Source organism: Lissotriton helveticus, chromosome 10 (genome assembly GCF_964261635.1).
Source record: "Lissotriton helveticus chromosome 10, aLisHel1.1, whole genome shotgun sequence".
Taxonomy (NCBI): Eukaryota; Metazoa; Chordata; class Amphibia; order Caudata; family Salamandridae; genus Lissotriton; species Lissotriton helveticus.
The window spans coordinates 1,089,912,400-1,089,928,650 of NC_136071.1; positions in this window are offsets into that span (position 1 = coordinate 1,089,912,400).

Here is a 16,251-nt window from a genome sequence, read left to right on the forward strand (position 1 = left end):
CAGAATAAGACGAGCAAGTGCTTTCAATATGATTTTCTTTTCTGTTATACAACTCCATTATCAGCATTTCATCACCATGGGACCGTAAGAAGGCACTGGAGAGCCCCTGCTGTCCCCGATAAGAAGTAAAGAAATAAATAATAATTATTGGAGGTGGGGGACCTTAAAAGCAATGGGGAGTATTTGGAATTCCAGAGAGCGCGTGATCTCCACTGCACCTTCTTGGGCGCCGGGGCATTGGCTCATAAAGCCAGGCAGGGCAGCTGTATGAAATGCGGCTGTTTGCACTGTGTCTCCGTCCCTGCACTGATCACTGCAGGGCGCTTGACCCACAGACTGCTTGTTAGCGCTCCTGGAATAAAAGAAACTCTTGTCGCGGCTGCTCGGCAGCCAAGGACTGCGGATCGCTGCAGTGGAGAAGCACCAAGGAAACAGAAATGGCTGAGCTTCAAACTGGCTCAAGTCATGAGGAGCACTTTGAGTACGTCTGGGGTACTGTTGGAAATCAGGACCTGTTTGCAGTGTCCCCCCACTTTTTGCCCCAAGTGAGACCCCTGGATGCTGGTTTTCTGGCTCTGAGGGTGCCTGGGCTCTGCTCTGGGCAGGCCCAGGGCCACTGTACAGTGAAAAGACAGGCATGCATTAGGCTACACTATGTGTTAGGGTACACCAATGATTGTCATGACCTACCCTAGAGGTCCCTGGTACATAATAGGACAGAGGGTTTAAGACTACTTTTAACCCCCTAATATATGATAGGGCCTGGCAGTTTAGAGGCCAGCAGCCTTTTTTGCACTTGCATGTAAGCACTACTGAGAGCCTGAGGTCATTTTAAAAGCAGCCCTGTGTTGCAGCACTACTATTAAATGTAAATTGTGGGCAAACTCAACTGTGGTGGTAGGGGCACTTAAAAGGTGATAAAATACATTTTGGCATTTTAGGTATTCCCATGTTCTCCCCTAGGGGTCCCAGGGGTGAAAGGGTCGGGTACTTATAAGGAGATCCCTTATAAAAGAGGTTATATATGCCCTAGGGATAGAGAAAATGCACATTTCACCTTCCCCATTGTAGTATAAAAACTCCCAAAATCGACTTTGGTGCTAGGAGCACTGTGGAGTGAGAATCTACACTATGTTTGCATATTCATGACCCCTAAAGTCTACCCCAGGTGTCCCAGGGGTGGGGGGGGTCCTGTACCTATAAGCAGGGGCCTTAAAAAAGATATTTTATTTGCACTTATGATGGAGAAATTGCACATTGTAGTTTCCCCATTGTAGACACAGCTAATCGTCCCCATTGAGGATGATATTACATCAACTCAACGGAAATTCAGAAGCTGTATGTCTAGTATTGTCGTCTGGATGAGGAGGAATTTTCTACAACTTAACTCCACAAAAACGAAATTCTGCTTTTCGGAAAGGCCGACACAATCTGGTCCCCTGAGTGGTGGCCACCTGAGTTGGGTTAACCTCCACCACCAAGGAAGAATCTGGGCGTAAGGATTGATGATGAATTATCCATGGAAGAACAGGTCAAGATAGTGTCCGGGATGTGCTTTGGGACAATGAGGATGCTTAGGAAAATCTTTCCCTGGATTCCTTTTGCAGCAAGGAAGACCCTGATCCAGTCACTCTTGGTGAGTCGACTGGACTACGGCAATGCGCTTCTGGTGGGGGCCCGTGAGGACCTACTGACACGTTTACAGGTGGTACAGAACACCGCGGCCCGCCTTGCCTTAAATAAGCCACCTCGAACCCCATCGGCCCCTTTGCTGAATCAATTGTACTGGCTCCCAGTAAGGAAACGAGCCATCTTTAAGATGCTATGTGTAGCTTTCAAATCTCTTCAGGGGAAGGGACCTGTGTATCTCAGCAACAAACTCAGGTGGTATCAGCCAGTACGACAGCTAAGATCCAGTAATGCCAACCTTCTGTGTACTCGGATAATACACAGAGTGAGAAATGGTGGCAGAGCTTTCTGCCATCTAGTACCGAGATACTGGAATAAGCTACAAGTAAATATCAGGGCCTGCAGCGATCTACCTACCTTTGAGAAACTTTTGAAAACTTGGTTGTTCTAGGTGTTCCTGCCGTTCTGTGCTTTCTCCCGTAGCGCCGAGAGATCCCCTCGGGGATGATTCGCCCGCGCTTAAGAAATACACAAATACAAATTAGCTCCATCCAATTTAAGGACTTAGAAGAATGGTATTGCTAAACCCAGCAATATGCCTTTGTTTAATTTATCCTAAAGTATACAGAAAAGAAGTTATATGACCTACTTGTCTGTTAGTTAAAATTCAGCCTTCCTGTGGTCTTACCTGATTGGTCAGAGTTAACAGAATTAGCCAGGCCGCTTTAATGAAGTGAGAGGATATTTGTAAGAGACACCTCTGCTACACAGGAATGCAAGAGAAGGGGGGAGGAGTCGTAAGCATGAAGCTTCAAAGGTGGAATGGGACAGACAGGTAATGCAAGGTCCATATACCCCCATCCCCTATGACCCTGTCAGATGCCAGGCTCAAGGCTGGAATCTACATATGTTAGGGGGAGAAGAACTATGGAAATGAGCATTACTGGAGGTCAGTTTAACTAGTTCTTGCTCCTCCGCTGATATTTCAGCCATACTGAATTTTGGAAGAATAGTGTTTTCTGGGAGAAGATTATGCCACATTTTGGAGGAAGTGGTCATGCTCTGGGGTGTTTCCCTGCACCTCATTGGACAGGAGTGCTCTCCTGCTTGACACCAGCGAATACTGAATAAATATGTGAGAGAAGCAGAGCCTCTCAGATCTGCTGTTTGAAACTAAGAGAAGAAGTAGGATTGCCAAGCTGGAAACTTGATTTGCACGATCAGGGCCTGCATTCTGACTCACTGAGTCTGCTGCATTATCTGGAACAACAGCCCTGTGGATGTATCTTGCTTCCAAAGGATTAAAAAGTGGACTCCCTGCAAGCTACAGGTCAACAGAGCTCACCTGGACTATCGCCACCAAGCTCCCCCTGCCTGGAGTGCGTCTAGTGGATTTGTAAGAGTTTTGTCCAGGTGAATTGTGGGAATTGTGGTCCCAACCTTTCAAGGGCCATCTTGGAGAATCCAGACCCTTGGATTGTGTATTTGACACTTTGGACCCTCAAGAGGAACTTCAGAAAGAAGTTCCAGATGTTTGGAGAACTTTGAAGCAACTTTAGCAAAAGCTCCATAAGGGGACCGACTCAACTGCAAGAGCCAAGCCGACCACTTTCAACCGCATGACTGCCTGATCTGCTGGTTCATCCTGCTGAAAATCTCTGGAGGTCTAACTTCCAGAGTTTGACTGGGAGCTCCATGAAAAGCAAGCTGGCGAACCCTCACTAAATCCAGACTGGTGAGGAGCATCAAGCAACCCCGGCAGAAATAGCTCCGGAAACATTTCTAAGTACAAGGTAAAATTCTGACCGAGGCCTACTGCAAGGGGTATGCGACCAGGGCTTCATTGCGGTCAGCCTGAAACTTTGCCTTTGTCCCAGTTAAGTGCAACCAGATGTCCCAGAGTGCTGCTATACTATTCTAAGGGCCAGATGTACAACCCTTTTTTGTGGCCGCAAACAGGAGATTGGCCCGTTTTGCGAACACAAAAAATTTTCCGGGCATGTACAAATGCTATTTTGCGAGTCACTGACTTGCAAAATAGCATTTCGACTCTTGTTATTAGGAAAGGGCGTCCCTTCCTAAAAGTGAGTCACCATGCAATGTACTGTTATGCGGTCGCAATAAACACTTGCAGGGACCCCTTCCCCTTTGTGAGTTTGTGCATAAATATTTTTGAAAGATCAGGCAGTGGTACCAGGGACCACTGCCTGCCCTTAGAAAATGAAAATGGAAAGTTTCATTTTTGTTTTTTAAATGCAGACCGTTTTCCTTTAACGAAAAACAGTCTGCATTTAAAAAAAAACTGCTTTATTAAAAAAGCAGTCACAGACATTGTGGACTGCTGACCCCAGCAGGCCACCATCCCTGGGAGTGCTAGCCATTCCCAATCGGGTCACAAATTTTGACAGCCTCATTAATTTCATGAGGCATGCAATTTGCGACCCCATTGGGAATCGTAAACTGTGTCTGAGACACTGTTGTACATTAAATTTAGCGAGTCACAAATTGCGAGTTGCAATTTGCTACTTGCTAAACTTTGTGGTCGTATATCTGACTCTAAGTGCTTTATAGTGTGAAATCTTTAAAAATTCATACCTCCGGTTCCCTAAATTGGATTTTTGTTGCTTCAATGTTATTTTAAAGATACAAATATTTCTTATTCTTCTAGGGGTATACCCCTAGAAGTCCCTAAGACCAGTTTGAAACAACTTCAGACATTATGTATGCGCTCATGTGGTCTGGAGGGAAGGCTAGAAGGGCTAGGCGTTTCATGATTCTGCCAAGAAATGTGGGGGGTTGGTCGGTACCGGATTTCACACTTTATTATTATGCGTGTATGTTGCAAGGAATGGGAATTCTATTAACCGGCGAAGATCCAGCAAGACCTGCAGATTGTCCATCGATCTATCAAATGTTGCTGGGGGTAAAAGTTAAAAACTGTTTATTTAAGTATCTAGAACAAAGTTACTACAAACGCACCCGTTTTAAGACAATGACAGCTGCATATAAGGTCTGGCATATAGTTAGGAGGCTATTGGGCCTTGGGAAAATAACGTGGTACACTCCATTCTCATCGTCGTTTTTTCTACCTTTAGATGTGTGGGATAGAATTGTACTCAATTGGAGGGAGAAAGGCATTAGAGTGGTGGGGGATTTGTATGATGCTAGTTATTGTAAATCTTTTGAACAATTACGAGAACAATATTCTCTCCCTAGAGACCATTTCGCAAAATATCTACAGATTCGTAATTATTTACTGGGTATAGGAGGTAACTTTAAACCGAATTTTCTGATTGTAGACATTATGAAAGGGGTAAGGATTGGAGCTTTATATACACATTTGTTAGACACTAAAGAAAATGATCTAGAGCAACAGAACAGTAAACGGTGTGCTAAACTAGGCAGACAGGACATTCAAATAGAAACTTCATTAGATATGGCCAAAGATTTATTCTTGTCGGCAAAGTTGGTGGCTCAACATTTCAAATCAATCTATAATCTATATTATACCCCAGATAAGGTATCTAAATGGTCGGGAGATGCAATAGGTAAATGCTTTCGGTGTGGGTTCACCTCAGCGGATGATGTTCACATCTACTGTACATGCACTGTGTTAGCTCCCTTGTTGTCTCAGATAGAAAAATGTGTCTCGGCAATTGTGGGTATTCAGATACAATTATCAGCAACGCAGATATTATTGGGTGTTGAAATGGGCACAGTGAGTACTAGCATCCCGAAGAAACATGTTAAACTTATCTTCTTAGTAACTGCAGTGTACAGGATATGTATTGCATCTGCATGGTTGCAACAAGAACCGCCCGCTTTTGAAGCTTGGCGGTATCGTTTTTTTTCGATACACAATATGGAGCATAGTCTCTATGCCTTAAAGAGCTCCCGCAGAAAGAAGATCGGGGAACAGATTTGGGGGTTAGTTACAAATTATCTGGAGATGTAACTGGGGGGATTTATCTAGATTATTTATAATTTCTTGTTGGATTTAATTAAGATTGCCTCCATGAAAAGTATACTTAGCAACAGGTTTTTTTTTTCCTATTTCTGTTCTCCTATACAATTTTGTTCATTCACATTTTTGTATTGTATGCTTCAAAATGTCAAGAGTTGGAGATGTACTTGTTCGACAAAATTGTCTTCCTTTTTGCTGTTTTTCTTTTTGTGTTTCTGTACCAACCGACTCATGTGTTTCTGCATAAATAAATAAAAATAAAAAAATAAAAATCTTATTCTTATAAACTGGTGAGGGATTTTTATTGTGTGCTGTGTCTTAATTATTTACTCAATTGGTGTTTTTAAATGCTTTACATACCTGTCTCCTAAATTTAGCTACCAGGGGTTGAATAATGGAATAACTTTACTTATTTTGCAAGCAGGCATTTGCAGAAGCACACTTAGTTGAGAAAGTGTCCCAGAGGTCAGTATGGCCACTCTCTATGATGAATTTCCAAGTTTCCTTTATAAGATGACACTACAATACACGGTTTACTTTCTTCCCCTAGCCTTTGCTGTAAAAGCAGACTTTCTTTGACTCCCTCTTTCCTGCTCTAAATTAGACCTCGACGCGTACCCAAAACATGTTTTCCGGATTCTCCCTTGATAGCACGAATCAGCAGTGACTATGGTCAATCACAAAAAAAATATTTCTCACTAAGGCAACGCTTTAACTTGCAAAGACAGTCTCAGTAACTGTCTCTAAAAAATGTAATCATTCCCATAGTGTTGTCAACAATGTGGGCAAGGCACAAGTGTGCCCGCCGCTTCACTGTGCACGTTTACCAAGGGGGCGTTGCTCTCATACCGTTTCTTCATAAAAGAGGGCTATTGGTATGGCTATAGTTACAATCTTATCACCTGTAGTAACCTAGTTTTACTGTACATTCTGATGTGACGCCATGGTCAAGGCAACATCCAGAGCCAACCATGGTCGCCCAGATGTCGGGACAAATACTTAGAATCCAATTCACAAAAATCTCCAAAATTGTTCGAGATTTTTATCTTTTCTACAATTTACAAATATTCTCAGATGTAAACGTGGAAAGGTATGTCAGGCATAGGTTTAAAGACGTACTACTGGGAAGGTCATGTGACATCTACAGCAGCTTCCTGATCCCCCTATGCAGAAATCTACAGATTTAAGCACAGGGGAATTGAACCCACTGTGCAGTTGGACATTCTCTTCTTTTTGCTTTCTCCACAGGAAATTGTTTTTCCCCATGGAGAAAGACCATTCTCTTCCACACCCAGGTGTTCTGTTCCCCTCTCGATCCCTGGAAGGAAGTACCTTTCTGATAATTTCTAGGGTGGAAAGAGGATGAATAGGAGTTGTGAACGACCAATAACAGACAAGGCTGAGGGCTTTCACAAACTAACAAGGCACAACATGCCTTGTGATGCCCACTTCCCTTCCTTTGTGTGGAATTTACTTCTTCGGATTCCACCTCACTCATGGCGGTGAAATCTGGAGTAGTAAATCTATTTTTATCTACCATGAGTCCTTCTGTGAGTAGTTGGCAGGTGTAAATGGAGGAATTTTCAGTTGTAAACATATGTACCTTATGGAAATAATGTGCTTGAAATGGAAAAAAAGAAGTGCAGCTACTCTTTATCAGAGTACCTGCTTGTTTCTGAGAATGGCAGGTACTCGGTATCAGAGAACCTGCTTGTTTGAAAGAAGTGTTGGTACTCTCCAATTAAAAGTATTATGTCTTTCTTGAGAAGTGCAGGTACTCTATATCAGAGACCATGCTTGTTTCTGAGAAGTGCTGGTACTCTCCAATTAAAAGCATTACGTCTCTCTTGAGAAGTGCAGGTACTCTGTATCAGGGAACATGCTTGTTTCTGAGAAGTGCTGATACTCTCCAATTAAAAGTATGAAGTCTCCCCTGAGAAGTGCAGGTACTCTGTTTCACGGAACATGCTTGTTTCTGAGAAGTGCTGATACTGTCCAATTAAAAGTATTACGTGTCACTTGAGCAGTGCAGGTATTCTGTATCAGAGAACATGCTTGTTTCTGAGAAGTGCCAGTACTCTCCAATTAAAAGTATTATGTCTCTCTTGAGAAGTGCAGGTACTCTGTATCAGAGAACATGCTTCTTTCTGAGAAGTGCTGGTAGTCTCCAATATTATGTCTCTCTTGAAAAGTGCAGGTATTATCCCTCTCAAAATAAAAAAAAGTGCTGGTACTCAGTCCCGGACAGCACAGGCCCATTTATAGCACTGTTGGAAATGGGTCCTCGGCCACCAGGTTACTGCTTGCGAAGTGTGGCAGCCATTTTTCCATGTACTGCCTGACTACTGAGTCCGCATTCGGGTACCCCTGCTTAATATTTGCACGGCGCATCTCTCTTTAGCACATCACATTTAACGTGACTTCTCCTCTGCAGCATTTTCCATGCACGAGATACAAAAGACTGTGGCAGCCTGCGCCCCCTTAACATATTGTGTGAGAGCTTCAAAGGGGCTTAGAACCTATTTGTTGTTAAAACGGAGGAGGACTGCGGAGTCAAAAGGCAATGACAGAAAAGAAACTAAGCACAACTAAAAACTGCAGCTCTATAAAGGCCCCACGCTGAGCACACTAATTAAAATACGTCTGAAGACTGAGGATTGGTGTTTGTACATCACAGCGACAACGCTGGGTAATAATGATTTCGCCAGAAGACAAGCAATGAAGAAGAAAAGGAAATAGGGAGGGCTAAAACCACAGCGAGATCTGTGGCATTCTGAACCCACAGAGGCAATGGAAGGGTGCCCCAAGGGGCTGGTGCATGGGCACGCACGCTCCACTTAGGGTCACTCCAGAAAAGGGTCAGCCCGTGCCAGTTTAACACAAATGGCGTGCCACCCAACCTTCAGTCAAGGTGGAAAATCACCGTGTGCTTTATTAAATTGTGCCACGTGGGGTTTACAGATATCCCTCAGGGCCCTCACCTTGAGCGATGAGTATATGGAAACTCTCAGAGTACGCAGATAGAGAGATTTACAGAGGAAAGGTGGTAACTCTCAGAGTACTCAACCAGAGAGATGTGCAGAGGAAAGGTGGTAACTCTCAGAGTACTCAACCAGAGAGATGTGCAGAGGAAAGGTGGTAACTCTCAGAGTACGCAGCTAGAGAGATGTGCAGCGGAAAGGTGGTAACTCTCAGAGTACGCAGCTAGAGAGATGTGCAGCGGAAAGGTGGTAACTCTCAGAGTAAGCAGCTACAGAGATGTGCAGCGGAAAGGTGGTAACTCAGAGTGCTCTACCAGAGAGATGTGCAGAGGAAAGGTGGTAACTCTCAGAGTACTCAACCAGAGAGATGTGCAGAGGAAAGGTGGTAACTCTCAGAGTACGCAGCTAGAGAGATGTGCAGCGGAAAGGTGGTAACTCTCAGAGTACGCAGCTAGAGAGATGTGCAGCGGAAAGGTGGTAACTCTCAGAGTAAGCAGCTACAGAGATGTGCAGCGGAAAGGTGGTAACTCAGAGTGCTCTAGCAGAGAGATGTGCAGAGGAAAGGTGGTAACTCTCATAGCACGCAGCTAGAGAGATGTGCAGAGGAAAGGTGGTAACTCTCATAGCACGCAGCTAGAGAGATGTGCAGAGGAAAGGTGGTAACTCAGAGTGCTCAACTAGAGAGATGTGCAGAGGAAAGGTGGTAACTCTCAGAGTACGCAGCTAGAGAGATGTGCAGCGGAAAGGTGGAAACTCTCAGAGTACGCAGCAAGAGAGATGTGCAGCGGAAAGGAGGTAACTCAGACTGCTCAACCAGAGAGATGTGCAGAGGAAAGGTGGTAACTCTCAGAGTATGCAGCTAAAGAGATGTGCAGAGGAAAGGTGGTAACTCAGAGTGCTCAACTAGAGAGATTTGCAGAGGAAAGGTGGTAACTCTCAGAGTACGCAGCTAGAGAGATGTGCAGAGAAAAGGTGGTAACTCAGAGTACTCAACCAGAGAGATGTGCAGAGGAAAGGTGGTAACTCTCAGAGTACGCAGCTAGAGAGATGTGCACAGGAAAGGTGGTAACTCAGAGTACTCAACCAGAGAGATGTTCAGAGAAAAGGTGGTAACTCTCAGAGTACGAAGCTAGAGAGATGTGCAGAGGAAAGGTGCTAACTCTCAGAGTACGCAGCTAGAGAGATGTGCAGAGGAAAGGTGGTAACTCTCAGAGTACGCAGCTAGAGAGATGTGCAGTGGAAAGGAAGTAACCCTCAGAGTACTCAGCTAGAGAGATGTGCAGCGGAAAGGAAGTAACACTCAGAGTACTCAACCAGAGAGATGTGCAGAGGAAAGGTGGTAAATCAGAGTACTCAACCTGAGAGATGTGCAGAGGAAAGGTGGTAACTCTCAAAGTACACAGCTAGAGAGATGTGCAGAGGAACGGTGGTAACTCTCAGAGTACGCAGCTAGAGAGATGTGCAGAGGAAAGGAAGTAACCCTCAGAGTACTCAACCAGAGAGATGTGCAGCGGAATGGAAGTAACCCTCAGAGTACTCAGCTAGAGAGATGTGCAGAGGAAAGGTGGTAACTCTCAGAGAACGCAGCTAGAGAGATGTGCAGCGGAAAGGTGGTAACTCTCAGAGTACGCCGCTAGAGAGATGTGCAGCGGAAAGGTGGTAACTCAGAGTGCTCAACCAGAGAGATGTGTAGAGGAAAGGTGGTAACTCTCAGAGTACGCAGCTAGAGAGATGTGCAGAGGAAAGGTGGTAACTCAGAGTGCTCAACTAGAGAGATGTGCAGAGGAAAGGTGGTAACTCTCAGAGTACGCAGCTCAAGAGATGTGCAGAGGAAAGGTGGTAACTCAGAGTACTCAACCAGAGAGATGTGCAGAGGAAAGGTGGTAACTCTCAGAGTACGCAGCTAGAGAGATGTGCAGCAGAAAGGAAGTAACACTCAGAGTACTCAGCCAGAGAGATGTGCAGAGGAAAGGTGGTAACTCTCAAAGTACACAGCTAGAGAGATGTGCACAGGAAAGGTGGTAACTCTCAGAGTACGCAGCTAGAGAGATGTGCAGTGGAAAGGAAGTAACCCTCAGAGTACTCAGCTAGAGAGATGTGCAGCGGAAAGGAAGTAACCCTCAGAGTACTCAACCAGAGAGATGTGCAGAGGAAAGGTGGTAAATCAGAGTACTCAACCTGAGAGATGTGCAGAGGAAAGGTGGTAACTCTCAAAGTACACAGCTAGAGAGATGTGCAGAGGAACGGTGGTAACTCTCAGAGTACGCAGCTAGAGAGATGTGCAGAGGAAAGGAAGTAACCCTCAGAGTACTCAACCAGAGAGATGTGCAGCGGAATGGAAGTAACCCTCAGAGTACTCAGCTAGAGAGATGTGCAGAGGAAAGGTGGTAACTCTCAGAGAACGCAGCTAGAGAGATGTGCAGAGGATAGGTGGTAACTCTCAGAGTACGCAGCTAGAGAGATGTGCAGCGGAAAGGTGGTAACTCAGAGTGCTCAACCAGAGAGATGTGTAGAGGAAAGGTGGTAACTCTCAGAGTACGCAGCTAGAGAGATGTGCAGAGGAAAGGTGGTAACTTAGAGTGCTCAACTAGAGAAATGTGCAGAGGAAAGGTGGTAACTCTCAGAGTACGCAGCTCAAGAGATGTGCAGAGGAAAGGTGGTAACTCAGAGTACTCAACCAGAGAGATGTGCGGAGGAAAGGTGGTAACACTCAGAGTACGCAGCTAGAGAGATGTGCAGCAGAAAGGAAGTAAAACTCAGAGTACTCAGCCAGAGAGATGTGCAGAAGAAAGGTGGTAACTCTCAAAGTACACAGCTAGAGAGATGTGCACAGGAAAGGTGGTAACTCAGAGAACTCAACCAGAGAGATGTGCAGAGAAAAGGTGGTAACTCTCAGAGTACGCAGCTAGAGAGATGTGCAGAGGAAAGGTGCTAACTCTCAGAGTACGCAGCTAGAGAGATGTGCAGATGAAAGTTGGTAACTCTCAGAGTACGCAGCTAGTGAGATGTGCAGCGGAAAGGAAGTAACCCTCAGAGTACTCACCTAGAGAGTTGTGCAGCGGAAAGGAAGTAATCCTCAGAGTACTCAACCAGAGAGATGTGCAGAGGAAAGGTGGTATCTCAGAGTACTCAACCAGAGACATGTGCAGAGGAAAGGTGGTAACTCTCAAAGAACACAGCTAGAGAGATGTGCAGAGGAAAGGTGGTAACTCTCAGAGTATGCAGCTAGAGAGATGTGCAGCGCAAAGGAAGTAATCCTCAGAGTACTAAACCAGAGAGATGTGCAGCGGAAAGGTGGTAACTCTCAGAGTACGCAGCTAGAGAGATGTGCAGCAGAAAGGAAGTAACCCTCAGAGTACTCAACCAGACAGATGTGCAGCGGAAAGGAAGTAGCTCTCAGAGTACCCAGCTAGAGAGATGTGCAGCGGAAAAGAAGTAAACTTCAGAGTACTCAGCCAGAGAAATGTGCAGCGGAAAGGAAGTAACTCTCAGAGTACTCAACTAGAGAGATGTGCATCAGAAAGGAAGTAACCCACAGAGTACTCAGTTAAAGAGATGTGAAGCGGAAAGGAAGTAACCCTCAGAGTACTCAACCAGAGAGATGTGCAGCGGAAAGGAAGTAACCCTCGGAGTACTCAGCTAGAGAGATGTGCAGCGGAAAGGTAGTAACCCTCGGAGTACTCAACCAGAGAGAAGTGCAGCGGAAAGGAAGTAACCCTCGGAGTACTCAAACAGAGAGATGTGCAGCGGAAAGGAAGTAACCCTCAGAGTACTCAGCTAGAGCAATGTGCAGCGGAAAGGAAGTAACCCTCAGAGTACTCAACCAGAGAGATGTGCAGCGGAAAGGAAGTAACCCTCAGAGTACTCAGCTAGAGAGATGTGCAGCGGAAAGGAAGTAACTCTCAGAGTACGCAGCTAGAGAGATGTGCAGCGGAAGAGTGGTAACAGTCAAAGTGCTCATTGCTCAACCAGAGAGATGTACAGTGGAAAGGAAGTAACCCTCAGAGTACACAGCTAGAGAGATGCACTGCGGAAAGGTGGTAACTCAGAGTACTCAACCAGAGAGATGTGCAGAGGAAAGGTGGTAACTCTCAGAGTACGCAGCTAGAGAGATGTTAAGCAGAAAGGAAGTAACCCTCAGAGTACTCAACCAAAGAGATGTGCAGAGGAAAGGTGGTAACTCTCAGAGTACGCAGCTAGAGAGATGTGCACAGGAAAGGTGGTAACTCAGAGTACTCAACAAGAGAGATGTGCAGAGAAAAGGTGGTAACTCTCAGAGTACGCAGCTAGAGAGATGTGCAGAGGAAAGGTGGTAACTCTCAGAGTACGCAGCTAGAGAGATGTGCAGCGGAAAGGAAGTAACCCTCAGAGTACTCAGCTAGAGAGATGTGCAGCGGAAAGGAAGTAACCCTCAGAGTACTCAGCTAGAGAGTTGTGCAGCGGAAAGGAAGTAATCCTCAGAGTACTCAACCAGAGAGATGTGCAGAGGAAAGGTGTTAACTCAGAGTACTCAACCAGAGAGATGTGCAGAGGAAAGGTGGTAACTCTCAGAGTACGCAGCTAGAGAGATGTGCAGAGGAAAGGTGGTAACTCTCAGAGTACGCAGCTAGAGAGATGTGCAGCGGAAAGGAAGTAACCCTCAGAGTACTCAACCAGAGAGATGTGCAGCGGAAAGGAAGTAACCCTCAGAGTACTCAGCTAGAGAAATGTGCATCGGAAAGGAAGTAACCCTCAGAGTACTCAGCTAGAGAGATGTGCAGCGCAAAGGAAGTAATCCTCAGAGTACTCAACCAGAGAGATGTGCAGAGGAAAGGTGGTAACTCTCAGAGTACGCAGCTAGAGAGATGTGCAGCAGAAAGGAAGTAACCCTCAGTGTACTCAGCTAGAGAGATGTGCAGCGGAAAGGAAGTAACCCTCAGAGTACTCAACCAGACAGATGTGCAGCGGAAAGGGAATAGCTCTCAGAGTACCCAGCTAGAGAGATGTGCAGCGGAAAGGAAGTAAACCTCAGAGTACTCAGCCAGAGAAATGGGCAGCGGAAAGAAAGTAACCCTCAGAGTACTCAACTAGAGAGATGTGCAGCGGAAAGGAAGTAACCCACAGAGTACTCAGTTAAAGAGATGTGCAGCAGAAAGGACGTAACCCTCAGAGTACTCAACCAGAGAGATGTGCAGCGGAAAGGAAGTAACCCTCGGAGTACTCAGCTAGAGAGATGTGCAGCGGAAAGGAAGTAACCCTCGGAGTACTCAACCAGAGATGTGCAGCAGAAAGGAAGTAACCCACAGAGTACTTAGTTAAAGAGATGTGAAGCGGAAAGGAAGTAACCCTCAGAGTACTCAACCAGAGAGATGTGCAGCGGAAAGGAAGTAACCCTCGGAGTACTCAGCTAGAGAGATGTGCAGCGGAAAGGTAGTAACCCTCGGAGTACTCAACCAGAGAGAAGTGCAGCGGAAAGGAAGTAACCCTCGGAGTACTCAAACAGAGAGATGTGCAGCAGAAAGGAAGTAACCCTCAGAGTACTCAGCTAGAGCAATGTGCAGCGGAAAGGAAGTAACCCTCAGAGTGCTCAACCAGAGAGATGTGCAGCGGAAAGGAAGTAACCCTCAGAGTACTCAGCTAGAGAGATGTGCGGAAAGGAAGTAACTCTCAGAGTACACAGCTAGAGAGATGTGCAGCGGAAGAGTGGTAACTTTCAAGGTGCTCAACCAGAGAGATGTGCAGTGGAAACGAAGTAACCCTCAGAGTACGCAGCTAGAGAGATGTGCAGCGGAAGAGTGGTAACAGTCAAAGTGCTCATTGCTCAACCAGAGAGATGTACAGTGGAAAGGAAGTAACCCTCAGAGTACACAGCTAGAGAGATGCGCTGCGGAAAGGTGGTAACTCAGAGTACTCAACCAGAGAGATGTGCAGAGGAAAGGTGGTAACTCTCAGAGTACGCAGCTAGAGAGATGTGCAGCAGAAAGGAAGTAACCCTCAGAGTACTCAACCAAAGAGATGTGCAGAGGAAAGGTGGTAACTCTCAGAGTACGCAGCTAGAGAGATGTGCACAGGAAAGGTGGTAACTCAGAGTACTCAACAAGAGAGATGTGCAGAGAAAAGGTGGTAACTCTCAGAGTACGCAGCTAGAGAGATGTGCAGAGGAAAGGTGGTAACTCTCAGAGTACGCAGCTAGAGAGATGTGCAGCGGAAAGGAAGTAACCCTCAGAGTACTCAGCTAGAGAGATGTGCAGCGGAAAGGAAGTAACCCTCAGAGTACTCAGCTAGAGAGTTGTGCAGCGGAAAGGAAGTAATCCTCAGAGTACTCAACCAGAGAGATGTGCAGAGGAAAGGTGTTAACTCAGAGTACTCAACCAGAGAGATGTGCAGAGGAAAGGTGGTAACTCTCAGAGTACGCAGCTAGAGAGATGTGCAGAGGAAAGGTGGTAACTCTCAGAGTACGCAGCTAGAGAGATGTGCAGCGGAAAGGAAGTAACCCTCAGAGTACTCAACCAGAGAGATGTGCAGCGGAAAGGAAGTAACCCTCAGAGTACTCAGCTAGAGAAATGTGCATCGGAAAGGAAGTAACCCTCAGAGTACTCAGCTAGAGAGATGTGCAGCGCAAAGGAAGTAATCCTCAGAGTACTCAACCAGAGAGATGTGCAGAGGAAAGGTGGTAACTCTCAGAGTACGCAGCTAGAGAGATGTGCAGCAGAAAGGAAGTAACCCTCAGTGTACTCAGCTAGAGAGATGTGCAGCGGAAAGGAAGTAACCCTCAGAGTACTCAACCAGACAGATGTGCAGCGGAAAGGAAGTAGCTCTCAGAGCACCCAGCTAGAGAGATGTGCAGCGGAAAGGAAGTAAACCTCAGAGTACTCAGCCAGAGAAATGGGCAGTGGAAAGAAAGTAACCCTCAGAGTACTCAACTAGAGAGATGTGCAGCGGAAAGGAAGTAACCCACAGAGTACTCAGTTAAAGAGATGTGCAGCAGAAAGGACGTAACCCTCAGAGTACTCAACCAGAGAGATGTGCAGCGGAAAGGAAGTAACCCCCGGAGTACTCAACCAGAGAGATGTGCAGCGGAAAGGAAGTAACCCTCAGAGTACTCAGCTAGAGAGATTTGCAGCGGAAAGGAAGTAACCCTCAGAGTACTCAACCAGAGAGATGTGCTGCGGAAAGGAAGTAACCCTCAGAGTGCTCAGCTAGAGAGATGTGCAGCGGAAAGGAAGTAACTCTCAGAGTACACAGCTAGAGAGATGTGCAGCGGAAGAGTGGTAACTTTCAAGGTGATCAACCAGAGAGATGTGCAGTGGAAAAGAAGTAACCCTCAGAGTACGCAGCTAGAGAGATGTGCAGCGGAAGAGTGGTAACTTTCAAGGTGATCATTGCTCAACCAGAGAGATGTGCAGTGGAAAGGAAGTAACTCTCAGAGTACTCATCTGGAGAGATGTGCAGTGGAAAGAAAGTAACTCTCAGAGTACACAGCTAGAGAGATGTGCAGAGGAAAGGTGGTAACTTTCAATGTGCTCAACCAGAGAGATGTGCAGTGGAAAGGTGGTAACTCTCAGAGTACGCAGCTAGAGAGATGTGCAGTGGAAATCTGGTAACTATCAGAGTACTCAGCTAGAGAGATGTGCAGTGGGAAGGTGGTAACTTTCAGAGTACTCAGCTAGAGAGATTTGCAGCAGAAATAAAGTGACC